The sequence below is a fragment of the Lathyrus oleraceus genome, chromosome 1 (genome assembly GCF_024323335.1).
Source record: "Lathyrus oleraceus cultivar Zhongwan6 chromosome 1, CAAS_Psat_ZW6_1.0, whole genome shotgun sequence".
Classification (NCBI taxonomy): domain Eukaryota; kingdom Viridiplantae; phylum Streptophyta; class Magnoliopsida; order Fabales; family Fabaceae; genus Lathyrus; species Lathyrus oleraceus.
Window position 1 is genome coordinate 460,499,663 of NC_066579.1, and position 10,436 is coordinate 460,510,098.

Sequence of the window (10,436 nt, forward strand, 5' to 3'; positions counted from 1 at the left end):
TAGATTCAATTAAAGTATTTTTCCCTTGCTGAAATATTTTAATTCTATCATATAAGATGTTGTTTCGACTCGATACGGAGAATCTCACTTTTACTGTTTGAGATCCTGCTTCATCAATATGAAGAGTCTCATTTCAGATATTTTTTAGAGATACTGCTCTAAATATCCTCGGAGAGTCTTAGATTCAATTAAGGTATCTTTCCCTTGCTGGAATATCTTAATTCTATCATATAAGATGTTGCTTCAACTCGATACAAAGAATCTCATTTTTACTGTTGGAGATACTGCTTCATCAATATGAAGAGTCTCATTACAGATTTGTTTTCAGAGATATTGCTCTAATATCCTCGGAGAGTCTTAGATTCAGTTAAGACATCATTCCTTTGGTCTGGAATATCTTAATTCTATTGTATAGGATGCTGCTTCGAATCGACACAGAGAATTTCATTTTTACCGTTGAGATGCTGCTTCATCAATATGAAGAGTCTCATGCCAAGTTTTCTTGATACTGCTCTAGCATCCTGGAAAAGTCTTGAGATTTAGCTAGGGATGTCACTCCATTACTAACATATCTCGACTGCGACGTCCAAGATACTGTTCTCACAATTCTCAGAGAGTCTTGACTGTTTCATTTTACCTTTTTGATAACTTTTCTTATTGTATTTCTCACTGCATTTTCTTTCTGTATTTCTCCCTTGCATTTCAAAGGACAAAATTCGGGTCTTTTCGTATTTAATTATCTTCCACCACGAATGTATGAAGCCTGTTGTCATTCATACTTTCTGGTTCAAGGTAATTAAATAGGGGCAGCTGTCATACCCCAATTTTGTCCGGGCATATTTAAATTTTCATAAAATTGATTTCATTTTTAATTCGCATCATATGCACATCATGACATGCATTCCATCATGAATAATACCTAAAATATCAGTCAGGATAAATTTATTGAAAATACAGAAAAATTGGTTAATTCGTTTCTCAAGAACATACAAAATCAGCGGGTAAAAAGTTTTAAAATTAAAATTGCAGACGCCAGTATTATTAATCTACAATTCATATAGTTTAATTTGATGTGCTCGTTGTATTTTTCAGCGGCTGTTTCGGTTGCATTTCGACCCGCCTAAGCCGTTTAACCAGTGAAAATTTATATCGAAATTAAAAAAGACGCTGTTTTTTTTCAATAAGTATATTTTGTGCTGATCATTTTAGTGTGCCCGATTTATTTATTTATTCGATCAAATTTTTATCCTGTTTCTATTTATAATCGGTCACTATTTTGTTTTCTTTTGTTATTTAATTAAAACAATTAGAATTTATTTAAATTAAATATTAATTAGAAATTTTATGAGTTTACTTTCTTAAATGAATATTAATTGTATGCAAAAAAAAAATATTTTTACATTGGATTCTATGGACAGCTCATCAATCTTATCCCAACAAAGTCCCACTCATAATCCACACACGTTTCTCTTATGCACTTGATTTCCTCTTCTCTCACAACACTCCCCAACGGTCACACGAAAGACCTACTCACTCTCACCTCTCTCAACCTCACTATACAATACTCTCTCCCTCTCCTTCAACCGAAGACAACACTTCCCTCAACATCTCAGCCGCATCCACCAAAAACCCAACCTCTTCATCATCTCCCTCTTCCCACCATCGTTGTCGGTGACCACCATCCACGCACCCTCCACCGTGCACCCAACCTCCACCATATTTATCACGACATCCCTTTCACCTTCACGTTGCGCTCACCACACCGGCGAATCCTTTCCAACACACTTTCGTCATCTCCTTCACACCAACGCCGTCACCATCCAAAACCATCTTCATACCAAATCTGCCTCCATTTTACTTCCCAAAACCACCGCGCCTCGCGCCGTCGGCGAGCAAACTCATTCAGCCTCGACAACAACAACTCTACCGTGAAACACATCTACGAAGAAGAATAACAAAACTATCTTCTCACTGTTTCTGATCAACCTTCACCCCCTTCCTCACCGGATCGATGCTCACCTGTTACCATAACAATTATTAGGTACTCCCATTTTGTCATTTATATTTTCACTCATTTTGATAAATGAATATGGTTATCATGTGGATCTTGTTTTTTACTGTGTTTTAAATAGTGGTTATAGTTATTAGTGCAGGAGCATTGAGGCTTCTTATGCCAAAATTAATTAAGCTTGCTATTGTTGCATAGCGTATATAATTTGTTGTTGGCCGTTTTCCGACATCGCACCGTATCTACGGTAGAAGAGAGTTGATGTTTTGTCTATAACGTGAAAGTTGCGACAAATGCTTGTTGCATAGAATGGAAGTATTGATATGAGTTTCTTTATTTTATTTTTATGCTACTGTTTACTCAAAATGGTTGTTGTGTGTTATGTCGTCAAAACCGAAAAGAGAGGATTAGAATTTCTTTTGGGAGTTGTTTTGAAGCTTAGAGAGAAAGAGACATGGTTGTCTATGCTAGTAGTATTTTGTTGTTATCCATTGCCACATGTCCCGTCACCATTCATTGATGTTTAGTGTTGTAAGGTCAAAACTATTTTTCTTAACATTATTTCTCACATTTTACTATATACTTTTTTTTATGTGTTTTCATTGTTATAAAAATGAATCTAATTATGGTATTATAAAAATGAAGTTAGTTTAAGTATTAGGCCTTCATGTATGTTAAGCCCATTAACTTTTATTTTTACACCTCCCGCATGTGTGATAAATAGTTCTTGCAATATTGTATATAAATATGCGTTGCTACTATCTTAATCTTGTTGCGTTTAAAATAAGATGTTTTTTTTATTCGGGATTCGACTTCTATATATCGTTATACCATCCAAATCTCAATACATCAATTGTACATTTTCACCGCGTTTCGATATCACATACGACATTCCAATTTCATGGCCGTTATGTACAAACCGGTTTGAGCACACCGATTCCATTAAATAAATTGCAAATTGTCACTTATATCCTTTAATTATAATTAAAAATAATTGATTAAATTTTGACTAATTAAGTTATTTTGGATTAATTAATTTTAATTAACTTAGTTATTTGATTCAATTCAAAATTTTTGATAATTAATTTTAATTAGTTTAATTAATTGATTTAACCAGTTTTTAATAAATTATTTTTGTTAATTAAAAATTAATCGACTTATTTCGATATTATTTTCCATTATTATTTCATAATACAAACTCAATTCCATTTCCAAACCATCAACCTCACATAACTTACTCTTGGGCTTTCTTACAATGAGACCTATTCGATTTTTATCGAGTAGAAGAATAATACACTAAAATAAAATTCACTTCATTCAAAACACAAATTTAAAACCTCGATCCAATGTCGAGTATTTCTATCCAAATCAAATTAAAATACCCAATCACAATCAAACACCATTTCATTTGGAAATGAAAAGGGGGTGGCTTTGAGTTTTCAATTCCTCTCCTCGATTATTTGAATACGAGTTCTCTTACTCGGTTAGTCAAATAGTCGTCATTTCCATCCACCTAAGCACAAACAAATCAAACTATTTCATAATAACAAAACAAAAAGGGAGATGACTTTGAGTCTTCAATTTTTCTCCTCGATTATTTGAATACAAGTTCTCTTACTTGGTCAGTCAAATAATTGTCGTTCCTCTACAAATTTCCAAACTCGATTAAACAAATTATTTTCATGATAAGCTAAAATGAAAAAGGAGATGACTTTGAGTTTTCAATTTCACTCCTCAATTGGACGAATACAAGTTTTCTTACTCGGTCAGTCGAACAATTGTCATTTTTTACCAATTCATACTTAATCAAATCATTTTCATAACGAACTATACGAAAAGGGAGATGGTCTTGAGTCTTCAATTCCTCTTCTCAAATTCTTGGATATGAGTTGTCTTACTCAGTCATTCAAGTATTTGTCGTTCATGCTAAAATACGTCATGCTAAAATACGTCAACCATATACAACTTTATTTTCATAAATATTCAGATGAAACAGAAATCGGTCTAGAGTCTTCTATTCTCTTTCCCGATTATTAGGATACGAGTTGTCTTACTCGATTATCCGAGTATTCGTCATCCGTTAAAAATACCTTAATTATTACCAAATCCTTTCTATAATTAAGGATGAAAAAAGATAGTGGTCTAGAGTCTTCTATTCCCTTTCCCGACTGTTAGGATACGAGTTGTCTTACTCGACTATCCAAGTAATTGTCATCCAACCAAAAACATCTCAACCAAACAAAATATCCAACATATTAATCCAACTTATCACCATCGGGTGATCAAAACTCTTTTCAAAAGAACACTATTTAATCCTTTCTGATGCGCACGACAAACTAGTGCTTAAGCCTCCGCCGAGAGTAGACAAGCCAACATTTAGCCTTTAGAACGCGATCTAAACAGTTGTTCATTAAAAGACACCAACCAACCGTAGTTCCCCGAACTACGAATGCTCTGATTTCCTTATTATGCCATAAGGATACGCAGGCAGGAGATTGCTATATCTTCGCGAGCACACTAATAAAAAACCTCCATTTTCCCTTTCAGGGGTTCCCATCCATTTCTATTTTTAATAATTTTATAACCTAAAGATAACAAACAAACATGAATTAACACTCGAAACACAAATTAGAACTAAAAGGTTCCCGTTGAGTACAACGGACGTAAGGGGTGCTAATACCTTCCCCTTACATAATCCACTTCCGAACCCGAATATGGTTGCGACGACCATTATTCCATTTCCTAAAGGTTTTATCGATATTTTCCTATCCCTTTGTTGGGATAAATAAAGTTCGGTGGCGACTCTGTTCGAACATTAATTTTTTCCGCGACCATCGCGAGGAATCGTATTTTTCGAGATGCGACAGGTACGAAGGTGCATCTGAGTTCTGCTTATCATCTGCAGATAAATGGTCAGATTGATAGGACTATTCAGTTGCTAGAGGACTTGTTAAGGGCTTATGTACTTGAACAAGGAGGTGCTTGGGATAGCTTTTTACCATTGATTGAGTTTACATACAACAACCGTTTCCATTCGAGTTTGGAATGACACCGTTTGAGGCATTATATGGTAGAAGGTGTAGGGCGTCTTTGTGTTGGTATGAGTCAAGAGAGGATGATATGATTAGATCTGAGATTGTCCAATACAACACAAAGAATATCAGAATTATTCAGGAGAAGAAGATAGTTTCTCATAGTCGCCAAAAGAGTTATCATGATAGACGAAGGAAAGCACTTGAGTTCCAAGAGGGAGATTATGTGTTTCTAAGGGTTACTTCGGTAACTGGTGTTGGTTGAGATTTGAAGTCTCGAAAGCTCACTTCGTGTTTCACCGATCCTTTCCATATTTTGCAAAGATTATGAGAAGTGATTTATCGGATTACTTTGCCACTATCGCTTGCTAATCTTCATATATGTCTCAATTGAAGAGGTACGTTCTTGATCCGTCTCATATGATCCAAGTGGATGATGTACAAGTGAGAGATAACTTGATTGTTGAGGCATCACCCATGTGGATATAGGATCGGGAAGTGAAGCAGTGACGTGGTAAAGATATTACCTTGATTAAGGTAGCTTGGGGGACCAGCTGGTAGAAATGTAACTTGGGAGCTTAAGAGCCAGATGAGGAATTTATATCTGAGTTTGTTTACTTGAGGTAATTTTCGAGGGCGAAAATTCTTTAAGTGGATGAGAGTTGTAACATCATATTTTTCCAGAAATTATTTATATTAATTAATTATAATTTTATGTGTGTATCTAATTATTATTTGTGTGATAATTGAGATGTGTTAGGGCAACAAGGGTGGGTGATCATTGGGTAGAGAGTGTGGGAAGTGATTATAGGTTGGTAGATTTATTTATAATTATTTAATTGATTAAAATAATGTTTTAGTGTTATTATTTAAATAAAATAATAAAATATAAAAGAAATAATGAATTTGGGATGGAAAGTGTGAATTGTGGAAAATTAAAATAAATTATGTAAGTTAGTAATAAGTTGGGCCTTAGTGGAATATTAGAAAGATACAAAATTAGGTTTTTGATTTATGAGGAGAGAAGTGAGGTGAAACTTTTGGAATTGGAAAAAAAGAGAAAGGAAAAGAGAAGAGAAAAGAAAGGAAAACCTAAGGAGAGCTTTAGGGAATAGAAGTCATAGCCAAAAGCTTGAATTTTTTTGGAATTACAAAGTAAGGGTGAAATTTTGGTTCAATAATAGGGATATAGATGGAAGGATAGAGGAAGGTTAAATCTATTTGGATTGATGATGAATGTTGATATTTATTGAATAAAATTTATATTTTAAAGTGTTCATGTATCTCCACCATTGATGATGTTTGAAGGTTTTAGGGATTGATATAGTATATTGATGGATGATTATATGAATATAAGTAGTGGTCGACATCTCTCTCTCTCTCTCTCTCTCTCTCTCTCTCTCTATATATATATATATATATATATATATATATATATATATATATATATATATATATATATATATATATATATATATATATATATATATATATATATATATATATATATATATATATATATATATATATATATATATATATATATATATATATATATATATAAAGAGAAGAGAAAAGAAAGGAAAACCTAAGGAGAGCTCTAGGGAATAGAAGTCATAGCCAAAAGCTTGAACTTTTTTGGAATTACAAGGTAAGGGTGAAAATTTGGTTCAATAACAGGGATATGGATGGAAGGATAGAGGAAGGTTTAATTCTATTTGGATTGATGATGAATGTTGATATTTATTGAATAAAATTTATATTTTAAAGTGTCCATGTATCTCCACCATTGATGATGTTTGAAGGTTTTAGCCTTTTAGGGATTGATATAGTATATTAATGGATGATTATATGAATATAAGTAGTGGTCGACATCTCTCTCTCTCTCTCTCTCTCTCTCTCTCTCTATATATATATATATATATATATATATATATATATATATATATATATATATATATATATATATATATATTTGTTTATGACTGAATTTAAAATCATAAAATATTTTGGGTGATGATTTCATTGACGTTTTTGGGATTGGAGAAGATGAAAACCGTGCTGGAAATTTCAGAAAAATAGCAACTCTTTGTTAATGCTTTCGTGCACGATTTTGATTGTAGTTTTCAACTCGTAAATTATTTTGGGACGAGATTTAAAGCGTTGGGTAGCTGAAACAGAAGTTTGTAACTTTGTTTCAAGAGTAAAATATTTTTAGTAATGGTCTAGTGGATGTTTTTGGGGTTGGAGAAGATGAAAATCGTGTTGAAAAGTTCAGAAAAACAACAACTTTTTGTTAACGCCTTCGTGTACGATTTTGATCGTAACTTTCAACTCTTAAATTATTTTGGGATGAGGTTTGAAGAGTTTGGTAGCTGAAATAGAGGGCTATAAATTTGTTTCAGCGGTAAAATATTTTTGGTGATAATTTCATGGACGTTTTTGGGGTTGAAGAAGATGAAAATTGTGCTCGAAATTTCGGGAAAAAAAATAGCATTTTTTTGTAGTGCTTTCATGCATAATTTTTATAATAACTTTCAACTCGTAAATCATTTTGGAACGGGGTTTGAAGGGTTGGGTAATTGAAATAGAGAGCTATAACTCTGTTTCAGGGATAAAATATTTTTAATGATTTTATCAGAGGTTGGTAGTAGGTGGAAAAAAAGTGTATGGTGTGACGAATATGAACGAAGCTCGTATTGACAAATTATTTGATGTGCTGTTAATGATTGAGATGGTGTGTTTGATTATATTGGTAGTAGTCCATAAGGGTGGACTACGTTATGCATGGTTGCAATTGTGTGATCGATTATGGATCATTCAATATTATTATAATTGTTGTGTTAATTGCATTATTACCATGCCATACATCCATTGTTGATATGTTGAAGGAGATAAGTCATATGTCCGAAGGGGGATGAAATACTTATCCGGAACTCAGAAGGGGCAATTTGAAATTTTGAAGGGGGAATCAGGTTTGTAAGAAGAACCAAATGTTGAATTGATACCACATGCACATGAGTTGCCGTTGTGAGTCGCATAACATGAATGAATTATATGCGTGAAATATGACTATGTGTGATGATGATGTTGCTGTATATGATGTTGATGATAATTTGAGCGTGGGAATGTGATATGTTATTATGCATGATTATGTAGATGTACTTTATTTTAAATTCTATATTGTTATTATTGAAATGAATTCACACCTCTTCTGTTTGAATGTTGTCTTTACATGAGCATCGTGCAGATACTCAAGAGTATAGACGTTGTTGTGAGTGGAAGTTAGCTCCTAAAGTTATTTCTTTTAGTTTATTAATGCTAGTTTTGGTTATGCTCTGATATGTAACACCAGGGAGTATATTATTTATTTTATGTTGAAATTTTCTAAGAGACAATGCATGCTCTCGTATTTGTTTTATGTTTTGGTGTGATAGCACTTGGAGAAGACTCACGAGTCGGTGCTTTTATTTTTGTTATGAAAACTATTGTGAGATTTTAAATTGGTATATTTTTTATTATGATTTCGCTGCGAAGATATTCAGATGAGTTGGATGTCGTATAAACATCCTAAGTGCAAATGTATGCAGTAAAATATTTTGTTGTAACCCGTGTCACGGAGCAGACTATGATTATTGTGAGTAACACCCTAAGTGATTATATTTCATTAATTAAATTCTTTGATAATTACGCGCGAGTTTTTAGGGTATTACACGCGGGAAGTGATGGAGGATCCAAGCCTGAAAAGTTTGGAACCCACGTATCATAAGTAATGGCGTTGTAAAGATGAAATGAAAAGGACATTGTAAAATTAAAAGAACAATAAATATTATCGTCAATAGTGTGATGTTGCATGCAACCTACTTTTTCTTACATCTACAACCCTCTAATAACTTTGAGTACAAGTAGAGCAAACAAGCGCCCCCCCCCCCCCCCCCCCATTTGTACGCGTGGATTTGCTTGAAATCTTGGAAGTACCGTAGATAGACGACATTTGTATAATTGACACTCTTGTCCATAAAAATCACAATGTCAATAGAAAATTCTATATGGAACTCCACTTGCTCGTCATCACTTGTAGTCTGATGTGCTATTTGGAGCTCCTCTATATATACCTTTTTAGGTATTCAAATCTAGCATGAGCCCCATGGTCATATTTGACTTCTATTTCGTCTCCCTTGGGTCAGGCCCCAGATGGTCTACCATCATCTCGAGTGCCTCGTCTTGATCGAAAGATGTAGCAAACACCACAAATCATCGAGTGTGATAGACAACTCACCAAGTGGTAGATAAGATGACGAGGTATTTGAGTGACATCTTTCCACAAATGCATTAAGCATCATGTGGTTGACTGTAATATAACTAGTCATGCACAAGTCCTTCAGGCTAGATAAGGACAAAGAAGTTTGGAACCAATCCTCATTCAAATGAGGCTAGCTGGTAATCTTCCACACGTCGTTAATAAACTTTAGAGAATCATGGTTCTGAAAAAAATAAAAACCAATCTCACAAACTTGTTAATTAAAATAAACTTAAATTAAAAAGAATGAATCTAAATAATGTTACCTCTCCATCCCATATATGCCTGACAGTATGGTCTGGGTACAAAGGCAGTAGTGACAAATCTACATGGCCTACTCCAAATGCCTTTGGCTCAGCATCCGCAACAACTTCACCCTCCGAAGGTGGCACTGGCTCAATAGCATCAGCAATATAAGGTGGAAGTGGTGCCTACGACACCACTAGCGACTCTGTTAATGGTGAGAAAATACACAAGAAGGGGAAGTTGAATTGTGTATGCCCAAAAATCGATTTCACTTCTAAACCAGCAAGTTCAGATTCTGAACAAAGTTCAAACTCTGATACCAGAACTAATTATAGCAGCGAAAATAAAATGTTCAAAAGAAAAAATAAGTAACACACACAAATTATCCTAGTTCATCTCCTTGCCCCAACAAGAGCTTTTCACTAAACCAAATAAGTTACAAATTGCTCAATCACACTTGCAAGAGACTTCAATGCTTAATCAAACTAGAAAGAGACTTTTGCTCAAGCAACCTTGCAAGAGACTTTTGCTCAATCAACCTAGAAAGAGACTTCATTGCTCAAGCCCTCAGATAAGAGACTTCATCTACTTTAAACAAAAAGTTTAGTAGACAATGGTAACCTATATACTTATATATACAATCAGAAGTATAATAGTTAGGCAAGAATCACAAATGTTTTATAACCTCTTAAGGTTTCTAGTATAAACAAAGATAATAGATCTCAAGATCTTAGGCAATAACTGTTACAAGAAATAACAACTCATAGTTATGAACAAGATCTTTCAAATGTGTTACGATGTTGTGACCTTCCTTTGAATCTTCAGCTTCCTTTTATAAAGATTGAGAAAG

General features: G+C 33.8%; 1 long non-coding RNA gene across 1 annotated transcript; it reads left to right on the plus strand.

Moving 5' to 3' along the window:
- Positions 1-1,418: 1,418 nt before the first annotated feature.
- Positions 1,419-2,586, plus strand: LOC127085559 (uncharacterized). The gene is made up of 2 exons (XR_007789177.1): positions 1,419-2,041; positions 2,142-2,586. It is a non-coding gene; the product is annotated as an uncharacterized LOC127085559 (long non-coding RNA).
- Positions 2,587-10,436: the final 7,850 nt, after the last annotated feature.